Raw genomic sequence first — 15,659 nt, forward strand, 5'->3', positions numbered from 1 at the left:
ATTACAGTTGCTCTGGTGGAAAAAAAAAAGATGTCAGCTAAGCAGGCCGATGCAGAGTCACTGCAGAGCGAGTCAGGGTGGTCCGTTTTCTCTCTGGAACAGTAGCTCACTGGACGGAAGGCTTGACGAAGTGTCAAGGAATCTACTAATTTTATCCCACATCACACTCCCTTGCATGAGGCTGACAATAGCTGTGCAGGGTTTTCATTTCTTGGATGCTAATGCAATGTCAACTCATATTAAATGAACATGGTCAGGAACGTGGTCAGATCGGAAGGAAGAGCTCTGATTGAGACGGGGCTAAAGAGGTGGACAGAACAGAAGCAAGCATCGAGTAGGGAGTGGGGCAAAGATTGAAAGCACATCCACAGTGGATGATAATACCACCCACACGCTCTCTCCCATTCTTTCTCTTTCTCACAGACACGTACGCATGCATGCACACACACACACACACACACACTTACAGACATCCACACTGGAGTTCATTAGGGTCAGATCCAGCTCTGTATTTCGCCTATGGGCACTGATAGCACTGTAAATATAGATACCAGTCTCTTTGCAGCACAAAATACTCTCTTCATTTCCTTTTCTCATGTGCTCAATGTATCTGCTATTGGCTCTCCTTTCTTTTAATGTACCGCCATCACTTTATGCTACTATCAGAGCTATGATCTGCTCAATGCTGCAGCAAATATGTGAGAAAAGATGCCATTGGTCATGGTGGTTCAGTGTTCTGAACAAACTGATGAGCCCATGAAGAGATCACATGAAACATAAAGAGATAATCCTCTTACTGTGTAAAGGCCACATTATATGATGAAAGTGTAAGGTCTGAGCTGCAGATGAAGCCTGTTATGTCAGCAGTTTGCTGGATGAGTTTGGCCGATGTAATACGTCTTACGAAAGAGGCTTGTTTGAGTTGAATTGATTTTGTAAAGACATCAGGAGCCAGGTGGTGCAGGGAGGAGTTACGTGAGCAGCAGAAACCTTTGTTCAGTTAAGAAAAAAAACGTACCACTTTAGGTTTATCGTTGTTGTATTAAGCTCCTTTCAAACATGAACTCTTAACAATTTTCAGACAATGTCAGAACAGTCAGGTCCTGACATTTTAAGGTATTGTCTGTCACACATTTCCCACACAGCTGGAGATAGTATGTGTTGAACACACTCTCAAAACTCAGTGAAGCAGTACTGGGTTTCTCATGATAAATATACCCTCTTAAGGCCGCCCACTACTTTGAAAAAAGACCTGAACATGTAAAGAAGTAGCAAAACAAAACGAAAAAATTGAGTTTCAGTTGTCTTAAATTAAAGAGCGTAGGGTATTAACACAAAACACAGAACTTCTAGAGGTGCATGGACACTCTTTGCTTTACGCTGAAATTTCTTTTACAGAACTTTTCCTTTCTCTAGAAACTGTCCAATTTGTGTATAAATGCCATTCTTTTCTTTTTCTTGAAGACTCTTTTCTTAAGTCCAGATATCTGGATTTTCATTGCTGTCACTATGGTAACACAGTCTGGCTAAACAGCAACAGGCTATCGACGATAAAACAAAGAGCCTTTTGAAATAAAGGCCATTAAAATTCATACCACTCCAGTCATGTCAGTCATGAATTATTCTACTGTGATATTTGTGAAATTATTTACATTTTTGGCAATCTTAAACACCCGACCGTGTCACCCATTTATTCAGAAGCATAAAATAGCTTGATAAAACTGCTTAGGATCATTTTATGAAGTCATTGTTCTGCATCTGCTCATTCTCCTCCTTCAGTTTTATTCTGAAGCTGCCATCTTTTTGAAGAAGTTTTGGAAAAAACTAACTTTCGGGGACTTTTTTTTATGAATTTGTGTTGTCTTTTTGAGTGGATTAGAGGAAAACACACAATTTCTTTGGGAAATTGTGTTAATACCACAACATTAGACACATGTATGCATCTTCTCAGTGTGTTTTTTGTTAATGGCAAGTATTCAGCTGAGAGGCAGCTGTGTCTGCATTCCAACCTCCTTGCTTCCTCACCCTGGGTGCTGAGTGCTGCTGAGAAAGTTTTCTGGGTCTAAGCTGATGAGCTGCGTCAATTCTTTATGTAAACGGTGCCTGGAGAGAAAATGAAGTAGACGCATGTCAAAAACACAGAGGGAAGAAAGTGCAAGGAAATGATACAAAGACAGAAAGATGCAACTCTTGTAAAAAATATTGTTAATATAACAAATGTGAAAATGAAAGGTCTTTTTAGTCTGTTTGATCACATTCCTCCACAACAAAATGAACAAAATAGCGTCTGTATTCCTCCACTGCCGGTTGATGCACTTTCAATACATACCTAGGAACCTTTTGCAAGCATTAGTTTGTCATAGGACCAGTTGGAGATGGAACAACATCTGTTTTATGTGCTATTTTAAGTAATATTTATTGAATGTGCTATTATTAAATTAACTTTGTCAACTTAATTTAGCATCTACTTGAAAGCAAAAACACGTGTAAAAAATGGTTTTAATACTTGGAAAACAAATTCAGGCATCAAGGTGTTAAGATACAATTGTAAACACTTTGTCAGTAGGCAAACATGATGTTGATAGGCAAGATGATCAGTTTAGTATACTAGTGTAGTAGACAGTAAGAAGTAAGGCAGAATCATGGAGCATTTAACAAGGCAATATTGCATTGTTGGCCACACAAGGTGAGGACTGTAGTCTGAGAATACACCTGACATTGAAAAATGTGAGCTGGGAGTTCCTGAGCTGAGGGTAATAAAGGCTAAAAGACTTTATTCCACATTGTCAGGGGAAAAAGCTGTTGAGGTTTTGAGAGTAAAGGTGCTGAGAACAGCAACAAAGAAAGGCAAGACCAAATTAAAGCGGGCTCTTGTGTCACTGAAAGACAGGGAAAAGGAGCTTCAATGTTAATCTTTCAAAGTTTCCCTTTATAGGGTTAGGGTTGTATACACTGTGTTGTGGAACTTTTAATGGTATTGGCTGGAAAAGTTTGTGAAAGTTTGTCCCTATAGTTGAAAAGAGGAAACGAAAACATGTTTGCCAAAGGAAAAGAACAGTTTGATATTATATGCCGTAATATTTCTGGTTTTCTTAATGATAAATAATGAAATAATCTTTCAAACTGTATATTTATTGGTTGTCAAGCCCCCCTCCTTGGCTTTGTTACATTTGTTTTGTATGTATGATGCTCTGAAGAGGGAAATCCTGGTGTTGTTTTTTTACATGTTGTGTATTAGAAAATGAATCTCATTGGTTACCATTACAGCGCTGTAGTGAATGCTAATTAAATGGTGAAAGTTTCACATTGTACAATAAATGTGTTTTTGTCAAAACAAAACCTGTTTGTCATGAAGATGTAGCTATGTTTTTTGATCTTGGTAAGTCAAAGATCATCGTGCTTCAGATATAACTGTTTTTTTACTCTGCATGTCTGACAGATCTTAAAATATAAAAACATGAACTCTTTTGGTTGAACATCATAAGCATGCTTTTTTTTATTTTAAAGAACCTACCTCATTGGGACTCTGCATAATTTGTCGTGTCAGCACTTATCAGGAGACTGGTTTATAATCAGCAATTCTAACCTGAGCTTTCCAAAAGAGTTATACTTTGATTTTAAATTCTCAGGCTGAGTCATGGCCCAGACAAAAGTGGATAGTGTTTCATACAGATCAGCTCTGAAGTTCTATCCCCACTGATTATTTCTTAATAGCTTTTTTGATCTGTTTGACAACATTACAGCCCAGTTAATCCAAAGCACTCTAATACTCTAAAAAATGGGATACACAGAAACAAGGCTGGAGTAGATTATACTCTAAACTATGAATCTCGAAGTGATCCAGCAGGGAGTAGACAGTGCCAATAAAGAATCCCTGATGGAATAGCAGCCAAAATTAAATATTTGTCCCAAAAGAGGATGATGAAATGAGGTCTGTATTTTACAGCTGTCTTTAAAACTGGGACACATTAGTGAAGTGTACAGTGGAAGTCCTATCGACAGGCTGGCAATACGTCAATGAAACAGACTGGAAAGATATGCATGAGTGACCATAAAATAGTTTTCCAACATATTGCTTTCCAAACGCTGTCCTGCCCTGTGAGTATGCTGCCCTCATGTATTAAACCGCTTCAACCATGGAAAATTATAATAGACATATGATGACACATGGATATAGAACAAATGTAGCATACGTGTCGACCCTGTGATGTCATCAACAGAGAGATCCTCTAAAATATAGGTCAAATTCACAACACATTAACCTTCACACACATATGGGAATACTGTCATTTCAAATGTGGCTCAACTCGCTCACACATGGGTGGAAAATCCGTTACTGTTCCCTCCTTCTGTCTGTCTTTCAGATTGTCTGTATTTGTGAATAGTAGACGTGTATTATTCCATAATTAATGCGGAAAGCTGTAAAAGACAATGCAGAAATGATCGTACAGAAATGATCCCAGATATCCAGTTGAAGTAGAATTAACTGTACATGTCTTGTAGTCTATACGTCAGATAAAGATAGAAAGCAGAGCACATTACCACTAGTTTGATTATATTGTCGTATTTTTCCTGAATAAGCAATAGGCCATCACCATTGTTGCAGTTAAACCTGCTTACCGCAGTAGAAAAACCCATTAGAAGTCTTTTCCTCCTGATCCCTGCTCTGTATAAACGTGAACATCTGGAGTTTCCCTGCCCCCACTTTAATACTGGCAAAGGTGCCAGAATTGCTGCAATCTGGTTGTCTCTCACTGGTCACACCTAATTTCTATCCTGCCTATATTGATACACTCTGACAAGCAGATCTTTTATTCAGATCTTTTTTTGAAAAACCCCAAAATAAGAAGAACATATTTGGCCCATTCATGCTTCCAGGACTGGCATCATTAAGTGGCTTTATCTTTCTTTTTGCAGCAAGGCTCAATAGTCATAGCGCACTATGTCCAAGTGATTGATTCATAATATGGAGGTCAAATATCGTAGCTCATTTTTTTCCAAGACTAACAACTCCTTTATGTAATTTCACCATCATAGACCCCACTCTTTGTCCATTAAATTGAGAGTAACAATGAAGAGATTACAGGGAACTGACCTGCTGCACTAATATGATAAAGACGTGTATAGAGGTTTCTGTACAAGGACATCAGTTATCTATTTGCCCTATAACTCCATCAGACACTTAGCTCTGCACTGCTGATATCAGCCTTTGCTCATGTGTTAACCTCCCTGATACAACAGCTCTGAGAGAAACTGCTCAACAATTACAGAAGAAACTCAAAATACATCTTGGTGGTTCAAACTCAAGCTTACCAATGATAATTCTTGGAGTTTCACTTTAAAAAAATAATAATAATTTATCCACATGCCACAGATGATGTCCTTTTATCCTGGATAACAAATATCAGCATACAAAACTGTAACCACTATTTTGTTCCTTATATCTAATAAGTGGCTGCCGATGCATCAGTCTCAGCTTCCATCGCCTATAGCCTATTGGGAGTGATGGCTCATGTTTCAAGGCTTCCGGTGTACATGTAGGGAGCAGATATCATGAAAACTGATATCCAGACCAAGACTTTGTCCTTTCTCATTGTTTACAGTCCAACCAGAAACTTGAGATACAGAGAAGTCAGTATAGAGAAGTCATGGATTAGAATGTGATCTGCCGTCATATGTAGATACCTTTGATAGAGTTCAAATATAACCAAAGTATCATTTCATATTGTTTGATTTTGTTTTGTTTTGTTCTCTTCAGTTGCATTTTCAAATACTAGATTCATTTTGTGCTACTTCTGCAACTACTAATATAGTGCAAATCCATTTTTTTTTCAATTTATTGCATGTACAGATTCTTATTTTAAAACCATAATTTATTTACACTTCCATGTGACGTCATAAGCAAAGAGGGAGGACCTAGATGCAAACTAAGAAGAAGTATTTATTGCAAACAAAGAGAAAATCAAAATGGCTTACTGTGAGTGACAGAGGAATAATTATCCCAAAAAAACAAACAGAGACCAACAACAGCTGGAAAGACATAGAGTCTCTAGGAAACACCCACACAAGGAGCAGGGTTGGAGAAAAGAACTGGCACAGGGAAACAGGGACGACCGAGACAAAATACACTCGGGGTAATTAGGGACGGGTAAGACAATTAGTACGAAGGTGAAAACATTAAGGTCGAGGCACGCAATCACAGAGGCAGGAAAACACACGGAGGCAGAAAGTATAGCAACAAGACAGAGACATAAATGTTGAAAACAGAAAACCATAACTGACCAACTCAATGACAATATCTTTGACTTAACCTTTATTATCAAAGCAGCGGGTCAGAACTGAAGTGGTTTGTCTAATGTGAAGATGTTTTTGGCAGCAGGATCGCAATTGGCTGATTGATTGGATTCTATCTTTGTGCTTCTGTTCTTTCTTGAAATTATTGTCTTTGTATTTGTCTTTCAAGCGGCATCACATCACAGATTGGAAATGTATGTTTCCTCACGGAATGAGTCGTTTTTGTCAAGGTTCAGATGGGCACTGTCTGGAACTGTTGGGCAGATGGTCTGGCATTTGGTTTGGCAATGTTCTCCGTCTAGGTTTGCTTTTTTATGCTTCATTCCTTCTAATCCTTCCAAAAAGAGTCAGAGGGAGAAAAAACAGATAGTGAGAGTACAGAGAGGAGAGATAAAAGAGAGGGCAAAGTAGACCCCTGATACATTGAAGGAGGTAAGGATACCAAAACATGCTCTCTGGTCTCTGACAAAGCTCAGTGTCATATTGAGTCCCTGCTGGTCCGAACTACAAAGCTTTGTGTCTCATCTAATCTGGATCAGGAAGTAGCTTCTTCTAGTGTTTGAAAAATGGAATAACAAATGGTTTGCTTCCTTCAGGAAAATCAGACAATTTTTAATGTCTGTTGTTACTCATTGTTCAATTAAAGGGTTCGATTGATTCTTTTAATTGGAAAGAAAAACATGGTTTCTTGAGGACTTTAAGTTATTTCCTCTTGGTAATACTTTCTCTTTATAAGCCCTCACTCTTACAGTGTGAGGATATGTGATCACCTGCTCTGTAAGGCCCTTTTCACAGATGAATTGTAGTCTTGTTATAGTAATTATCCACAAGGATTTCTAATATTAACATTTATTAATCAATTTTGAATCATATTTGATATCCTTTCATCATTCCTGGTTTTCTCTTGTCCTCTAGTTCGATTTGTTTCCTTTTTTGTTCTTGTTTTCTTTTGTGTGTACATTGTAAAGCACTTGGGATCAACTGTGTTGTGTGTAAACTGTTGTATAAATAAAGTTGATTTCATTTGCTTCGATAAATCATGATATTATGACAGCGAGCTAATATGCACAATTACGGGACCAAGAAATGGAAGCAGCTACATAGAATCCAGCCAACTCTTTTTTATATTTGTTTTGTATTTTGTCTTCATTGACATCTATAGACTGTCCATGATAAAGTCAAACTATGTGTTGTGTACTGCAGAGATTTTGCACTCATGGACTTTCTTATAGGACTCTTGTGAAAGAAGTATATGCTCTCCTTGTACCTGAGAAGGGCTCAGAAGATACTGCAGATCTGCATGTAGTGGTACCAGAAATATTTCCATGTAATGACTCACTCTTTATGATCAAACCTTCTGCAAGTCAACATGCTCCTCTGGCAATCACCTTGAAGTTTGGAAACGCAATATGGCGTTATACTCAAGCACTCCCATTTTAGATTTCTCCCGTTTTGAAGCTACAGGTCTGATATCATAACTCACAGACTTATTAATCTTTCCACAGAGCAGCTTCTGTGGTCTCCACTTGAATGATGGATTCCAATAATCTGATGAAAGTGCTCCTTCATGTCCCCCTCCTTGGACTTGGGCTCTGTGCCATTTAGCTTTTTATTAATTTGAACTGTGGCCAGAGGGATTTCCTTCCAGTGCTGATGACATTTTACCACCACATAAATCCTAAACGTTCTTTAGTGTTTCTTCTGAAAATCTGTGTAAGTTTTCTCTTAAAACTCAATTGTAATTATCTATCTCATTATCTTGGACTCAAACAGATAATTAAAACTGGGCCTTCAAGTTCTCTCTTCAAAATTGCTTCATTGCAGCTGCTAATTGACTGTTTTGCAAGTATCTCAGCTTTTTACAAAAGTACAAAGCTTTTTCCGTTACCACTTGATGATAATTTTTTTGTATTCATTTTTCTGTCGTCACGTTTGATCAAATGATTTTCGAGAGTATAAATGCCATAGCTCCTCACAGGATAAACACCAAGTGTGTGGCTTCTTATCTGAATTCTCTGGGGTTTGCTGTCTTACTGTCTTTAATTATTAGCCACTGGTCTTATCTATGTCTGTAGGCTAGCTGGTTTAAGAAATGGATTCAGATTTTGAAATCCTGCAGCAGAGTGAAGCAGTAAGAGGGGTATTTCTATCCGGATATTGTTCATATACAGATGTAGTTTAAAAGCTTCCTGGATTTTGACATTTCATTATTCTGATGCTTAACCTCTTTTGGTTATTGAAGATATCAATATTTATCTTCAGACGGTTAGCTGACTCAGTGTGTGTGTGTGTGTGTGTGTGTGCTGCAGGCAGGTGGTCGGACAGAGGGGAGTTAATCTCCGTCTGGTAGGAGCCTCTTCTGCTCCTCCTTTCTGTCTGCTTTTTCTTTGTGTCTAAATATTTCATCATTCTTTGTTGGTCTGCTCCTGGCCCTTCCTTCATCACTTGTTTCTTATCTTGTCTTCTCTTTCACCTTGAGTCCCCCCGTTTCTCTCTTTAAAGCAGAACCTTTATCTCTGTTCCTCTTTTGTCACTGTGCCTCATGTGTCCTCTTTTGTTCCTCCATCTTTCCTATAGACTTCTCTTTAACCATCAGTCTACAACCCCCCTCTGCCATTCGGGGTGCAGGGCCCAGCTCACTCATCATTATGCTCCAAAAAGCATGTGGCAGCAACTCCTGGGGGAAAAAGAAAAATCTAGCACAGGGGAGATTATTTATTTAGACCTTTTGCTGTTTTTTAGTGACCCATTGGAAGAGGAAAGATTGCATCTCTCTGATGTTTCAATCTATAATATGGAGTTGTTTTAGAGATTATGAGGACAGTCTTAGTTTTTCTGTGCATATCAGAATTATAAAAAAGCACCATAATGTATGCATAGCAACATCCTCATCTGGAGGATAACGCTGCTGTCATCAAACTCCTCTTACAAGGCGATGGATGGATTCCTGTATACCCACTGCTCTGTGTACTTGTGCACTGTTAAGTGCCCTTCAGCTTGGTTTCTGGGTTTCCTGTCCTTGGGTAGTGAGCTCTTTGCATCATTACCGCTGCTTAATGGGGGCTGGCTCCAGGCCTGAGAGCTGCCATTAGCTGCAGCTTCTGCATCTCCAGTCATTATTAGAGTAATGCCTTATTATTACGAACAGACTCTCCAATATGCACGCAGCACTGGCAGCTGTTTCAGCAGGCTCATATTATATCACTAATATTTTGTTGAACTTTATCTAAATGTTTTTAACCAATACTGAAGTAAAGATGAATTTACAGAGAGGTCTCACTGTGGCTGTGTCACTGTGATTTGAACCCAAGTTGTGCTTTAAAATGTTCATTTGATTATCAGGTTTTGTTGTTTTGTTATTATCTGGCTCCCCCTCCTCTAGTTGTCTCGACAGTGATTGCCATCGATCAAATAAGGCAGTATTCACAACACTGTGTTACACAAATCTACAGTTGTCATAGAGTGTGTGACACTGCATGTACTTATCTTCTGCTTACCTGCTGAAAATGGTGTTTGGGAGGTAAAATGTCTTTTTTTTTGCACCACAGAGACATGTTAGTATGCTAATTAGCTAATTAGTAGCATCTACAGACAACAAACAGCTGAGGATGCTTTCACCCGGGATAAAGACGACTTCACAGTTCTAATAAAGACTGAAAGAATGAATGTTGAGAAATGATTTCATTTTTTTTTTCTGAAAACATAAAGTACAATTATAGATCAATATGGAACTCGAGGGGAGCTGATGATTTTACCATCACTTGTTGCATGGGAGCAGTGATATGTGTTGAGTTCACTGATATTCTTGACTTGATATTCTCCTTTGGGGCTGTTTAACACATAACGTGTGGGCATTAGAGCACTTTAAATGCTTTGTAATGCACAGTAATACTCAAGCTTTACAGATGTAGCACATGGAGATCACATACTGTAGCATCACCTCCACCTCCGCTTGCCATTGGAGGTCATAAGCTATCATTGCTTGACAGGTTGACATTATTAAAAGTCATGGCCTTTCCTGTAACCCTGCGGTTTAATGAAATGTATTACAGGTGGGCTTTTACAGTGTGTGACCTTAATTGTTTACGAAACTGCAGAAATTATATGCTAGACATTAATGGGTTGGATTATTGACACTGAGTCAGTGCCAGGAGCTCCTGCGACGACTGTTTCAGTTGATTTAAAAAAATGTGGACTGGAAGAAGACTTTACCTCTCCCACATTCCTTAACTGACCATCTGGAAAAATCTGACAAAAACACAGATGGACTGATTCACTTTGGGCTCCGGGAGCAGGTGTGTTAAATCTTTTCTGTTCTTTTTTATTTTATTCCACTTTCTCACAGCTGCCATCTCCTGCAAGATTGGCTGCACCTCTCTCTTTTTAAAGCAGACTTTGCATTTGCAATCTTTGTTTCACTGGTCCATTGTTGTTTCTCTGCCTTTGGCATTGTGCATCACTTTTATAAAGCAAGTTTTTTTTTTTTGATCTGATTTCTCATGGAAACTTGTGAGTGCACCTTGCAATTAATTGCAAACCCTTTCTTTTATTTCCTGCTCACACTTACAGTTATTTTACTGACATCTGTCGTTCACTGTTGCAGACGAAAGGCTCTGTTCATCTAACGTCTGTGGCTCCTTGTAATCCCTCACTGCATTACTTTCATCACTCTCTCTGTCTCTGAACGCAGCCTTTGACAAATTAGCATCCACTCTTAAGCACATGCTTTTACAAATTGAAACCTTCATGATATAAACAGAGTTTGGAGAACAGAAACAACGCAGCCTTGATAAAACTTTCCAGCGGGTGATGTCTTTATATGTTTTTGACCTACCTATTTGTGTGTGTGTACACAAATATATATATGACTATATATAGTCATTGTCAACATTTAGAGTTACCTCTAAGATTTAAATGTTAGTCATTACCCATGTAATAAATGTCTTCTGTATACGATTGTCACTTTGGTAAAGGGTAACTTGATTGACCATGGTTGATCAGTCTAAGAGATGCAGACTTGGATTTGGATTTGCATGTCATGTGTAGCATTGTGAAAAAGCTCAGTAGTACAGAGATATTGTTCAGTAATAAATTGCTGAATAAATAGCGATCGAATAAGCCTGATAAGTTTGTATGTTTATATGGTATTTTGGCACTATTTTTGTGCCAGTTTTTTGTCCATGACTAACTCTTCAAGAAAGTGCATCTTAAAGGGAGGGTGTGAGTGTCAGCATTGCTGCACTGAAAGGAATTTATGCCAACCAAAGACGCTGACTGTCAGCTGTAGCGAGACACATGCAAATGTTTTCCTCTGACAATCTGCATCTTCACAGCACTCAAAAGTCTTTTATAAGCCACAGTTGTCCCATCAGGCATTGCTGTAGCAGTGCAGAAAGTATTCCAGCTCTTCAGCCAAGCTGTGACACTTCCTGTGTAAGTGAGAACTAGAGATTCCACTTCATGCTGAGAAAAAAGGAGGCCAAAGGAGCCAATGGGGGTTCTCTCTTCTGGTGATATTTACTCTTCGCAGAGACAGGAAGTCGTCATAAATGAGTGTACAGTGTTATTGCCAGGAGAGGACAGGAAGAGACAGAACATGGCATGGTGGCTTTACAGAGCTTCACTGTGTCTGAATGACGGGATATGCAATCATCCTGTGGATTTCTTTTTGTATCCATTGAATAAGAGCTCAGATGGCCCCACTTCCGTATTTGGCACCAACATTGAGAAAATCTTGATTGAAATAGTTGGACCCATTGATTTGATTGAAAGTGTGTATAATTGGCCTTTTATACTTCAAAATGAGTGTGTATGTCACATTGATTTCGTTGAGTTACAAAGGAGAGTGGACGTGTGACTGCAGCTGCGAGGATGGATGAGTGGAATTAAGTAAAGTTGCTTTCCTCGTGAAAATATCATTTTATATGTGTGTAGACGTACAGTATGACATGTATCAGTATTTCTGTTATTTATTTTTTGGAATAAGAAATAGAGATGTACAGCTTTTAGGATATCTGAAAAAGGGTTGAAAACTCAAAGAGAGATGAGGAAAGGGAAAGACAGCAGCAGAAATGCCTTGAAGCAAGATGTTTTTTTTAAAAAGTCAATAAACAGAGTGCTGCTCTCTGGAGTGGTCTGCCCTCCAGCTTTGAGCACTACAGTAAATGTATACTGGTACAAACAGGCAACATATTGTCAGACATGGACGCAGGCATGGAAACAAACGAACATGCACAACACATAATAAATGCTGTAGACAAAGTATACTACACACACACAAACACACACACAAAGCGAACCAAGAGGCCAATGAAAACCTCCTCCACATAAACCTGCAGGGCTACACCCACATTTCAAACACTCAGGGGAAGCAATTTTCACTATAACACCTGCCTCTGTGTATCGACCTGAGCAGAGGTCGTTTCAGGAAGTGTTCGTAGTGAAAGAGATTTTGGAGCTCCTCGTACAAAAGAGTAACTCAGCAACATTAAATCTTTCAGTGTGCATTTAGTAAAATGCAAAATGCCTTTTTCAGTATTTTCAAGTCTCATGTTATTTCAGAGTTGGAAAAAGGCACATATTCTCACAAGGAGACGTCAGTCAGTCATTTTCTATTAAAAAAAACCCCATGGGATTCATAGTGTCATCTCTTAAAATAAGAACAGACACTGATGCTCAAATTAACTTCAGCTATTTCAAGTATCGCTCGCAGCTTGTTGATATAATTCAACGCATGGCAACACAATGATTAGTGTTTGTGCCTCCAAGAGATTATAAAGCACAACATAGAACTGAACACATTGTATAACTACAATCAATTATAAAAAAGAAAAATAAGATGAACAGACTTTGACACTGATTGGGATTATGTTGGTTTAGGGAGTGCTTTTGCATGCCTTTAAATATTAATTCAAAATGTAAAGCCAACACTTTACTGATGAGCAGGTTTAGGCTTAAAGCATATCAAATATAAGGTATTTTGAACTTAAATGACGTCCAAAAATTATGACTTGATGAAAGACAGCACAATATATTTCTGATTCTAGCTACTGTGCATGTTTCAAATACAAACACAGAAGGGCTAGTGGAGATTTGTCTGAGCTTTGAGACAACTGCGGATTGATTAAGTCCTGATTGGAGTCACATTTTTCTCCATTCCTTGTTTTAAAATCTAATGTGTTTGAAGAAAGGCGGTCTGGCTATCTTTATTGGATTGTACTTTTTCTGCAAGGTTAAGAGTTGCTGACTCTCCTTATGGGGTGCACCTGTGTATCTGTCCAAACAGTTGACTGGTTTCATTCCTGTGGAGTGAAGGGGTAGAGTTAAATAGTAGAGGATTAAATGAAAGGATGATAGAGTTAGTGAAAACCTGCTGCTGGTGCTGGGACTTAGCCAGAAAGGCCTTGTGATTCCAGTAGCAGAGGGTGGGAGAGAAAGGACGATGAATGGCTACTACTCTCACTCTGAGGTTGTTTCTTTGCCCGGGCTGGTTGGACTGTGGGAGAGACTGAGTGGCAGGACTAGAGAGGGAAATGGGTAAGAGAAGGAAAAGGGGGGAGTGCTAGCCCTCCAGCTATCAGTACCAGTAGGAGGAGAAGAGAGGGTTTGAAGGGGTGGAGAGAGAAAAACATTAGAGAGAAGGAGGTAGAGCAGATGCAGAATGATTGCATAGGGTTTGAAGGGGAAGGAAGGAAGAGAGGAGACCCTTGCTGCCTTGTTGAGACAGGAAGGTGGATGTTTTAAGTCTGAGAAGGCCGCAGAGACACAGTGGCTGTTGTGACACTTGTAAGGTAAGGGAGCATTTTCAAGTTTATTAAAGCTAATTGCTGCACGTTTTATTTCTTGTGAAAGCAAGAGAGTGTTATATTGCTATCAAACTTGGCTGCAGCAGTTTTGTGGGGAAAAGATGCAAGAAATGTGTCTGCTACACTAAGCTACAAAGACATCATGCTGTTCAACCTTTTGGGGGAAACATTCTCATAAGACACCAGACTTGTGATCTGATAGATACAAAGCCACTCCTTTGAGTTTCTGTGTATTCGAAGGCTGGTCCTCATGGTGTCTCTGTGTTTAAGTGTGTGTTTTACTGCCTCGAACCCTCACGAGATAAGAAGGACACAAACACACACAGACCTCTTCTCTGTGCCAAACCCTGGTGACCAATGAATGAAAGAGAGCTCAAAAACAGACAAGCCCACTCTTTCCTTCCCTTCAAAATGTCCCTCAGGCCACTCTTCTGTTCTACATTATTCTTTAACAAGCTGCCATTATGCTGCTCATGCAGACATGGCTTCACAGCTGCCAATCTTGATTACAATGGGATGAGAATGAGATGTTTTTGTGCGAACAGTAGCTCCACATATGTAGGACAGTAAATAGTGGTTATGCTCATTGATAATGCCAGCTCAGGAGCCTTAAGTGAAGTTCACGTTGCCTTTTTTTGTCCAAGAAAGATATTCGATATTTAATTCTGAAAGACAGAAGCAGCAAATTGTGCAATTTGACGGGTTCTGGCAGAAGTACTCAGATCATATGCAAAGAAAAAGTGAGCAATAAATCAGTGTTAAACACTCCTTGACTAGTTAAAGTGTCACCATCAAATCAAAACCAAGTGAAATGGCATTTTTTCTTAACATAATGTTCAAAACCACTTCAATTGAACAAACTTTTAAACTAGAATAGCTTGTTTCAGGGTGCTATGAAATTGTTATTTTTGCTGATGCACTTGTTTATATGCAGTATTTTACTGCCTAAACTTGGTTGACTTGGAGTTATTCAAACTACCATGTATAATGTTTATTTGTATAAGAGCTGCTGTTTATCCTCTTCCTGATATCACATTGTCTTGAGACTATCTTCTAAAGCTTTTTCTTTGTAAATGTGGCTTCATACTATAGGTTGTTGGCAGAGATGTGACCAGCATGCATCTGGTTCATATCGGTTGGCAGGTATAGGACCAACATTCATCCGTAGGCATCTATGGAACAAATGAGACATGAGGGGGCCATGATTTGTTTGTTCTTTGTTTGCTGGCTTGGGATGCATAAACCACAAGAAATCACAGAAACATATGTTATACCAAGGAACTTTTTTTTGTTTTAGCTCTATGTGCATTCACTCATATGGTTTGGTTTCCAGTTTGTTTGATGGGGGTCACAAGAGGCACACAAAGTCATTACAATAGGTAGTATTTTATGAGCCCATTACATGTTGTGAGTGTCCATTCTTGTTTTAAGTGTTGTAACTGATAACCTGCTGTAAGAGAGAGTCAGTGCAGTTACAGGTACACAACTAAGCAGGATCACTACATCTTTCATATGCTGAGATCAAAGTGACCTTCCAAACTGTTGCAGCCAACTGAATGC

The 15,659-nt window shown here is 38.9% G+C and overlaps 3 protein-coding genes across 4 annotated transcripts in view; 2 read left to right on the forward strand and 1 right to left on the reverse strand.

Moving 5' to 3' along the window:
- The window catches only part of trip4 (thyroid hormone receptor interactor 4), a 301,289-nt gene that overhangs the window by 233,394 nt on the left and 52,236 nt on the right, over positions 1-15,659 (reverse strand). The gene's annotated exons all lie outside the window — the stretch shown is intronic.
- Positions 1-15,659, forward strand: part of LOC306821166 (calmodulin-like protein 4) — a 151,738-nt gene that overhangs the window by 135,899 nt on the left and 180 nt on the right. The gene's annotated exons all lie outside the window — the stretch shown is intronic.
- Positions 1-15,659, forward strand: part of coro2ba (coronin, actin binding protein, 2Ba) — a 42,770-nt gene that overhangs the window by 8,347 nt on the left and 18,764 nt on the right. The window contains exon 1 of one of the 2 annotated variants that reach the window (XM_079339409.1): positions 13,762-14,084. The exons of the other annotated variant lie outside the window; for it this stretch is intronic. The gene's annotated coding sequence lies outside the window, so the exon portion shown is untranslated. Of the gene's footprint in view, positions 1-13,761; positions 14,085-15,659 lie in introns of those variants that run through there. 2 annotated transcript variants of the gene reach the window in all.

The sequence above is a fragment of the Symphodus melops genome (assembly GCF_947650265.1).
Source record: "Symphodus melops genome assembly, chromosome: 3".
Classification (NCBI taxonomy): domain Eukaryota; kingdom Metazoa; phylum Chordata; class Actinopteri; order Labriformes; family Labridae; genus Symphodus; species Symphodus melops.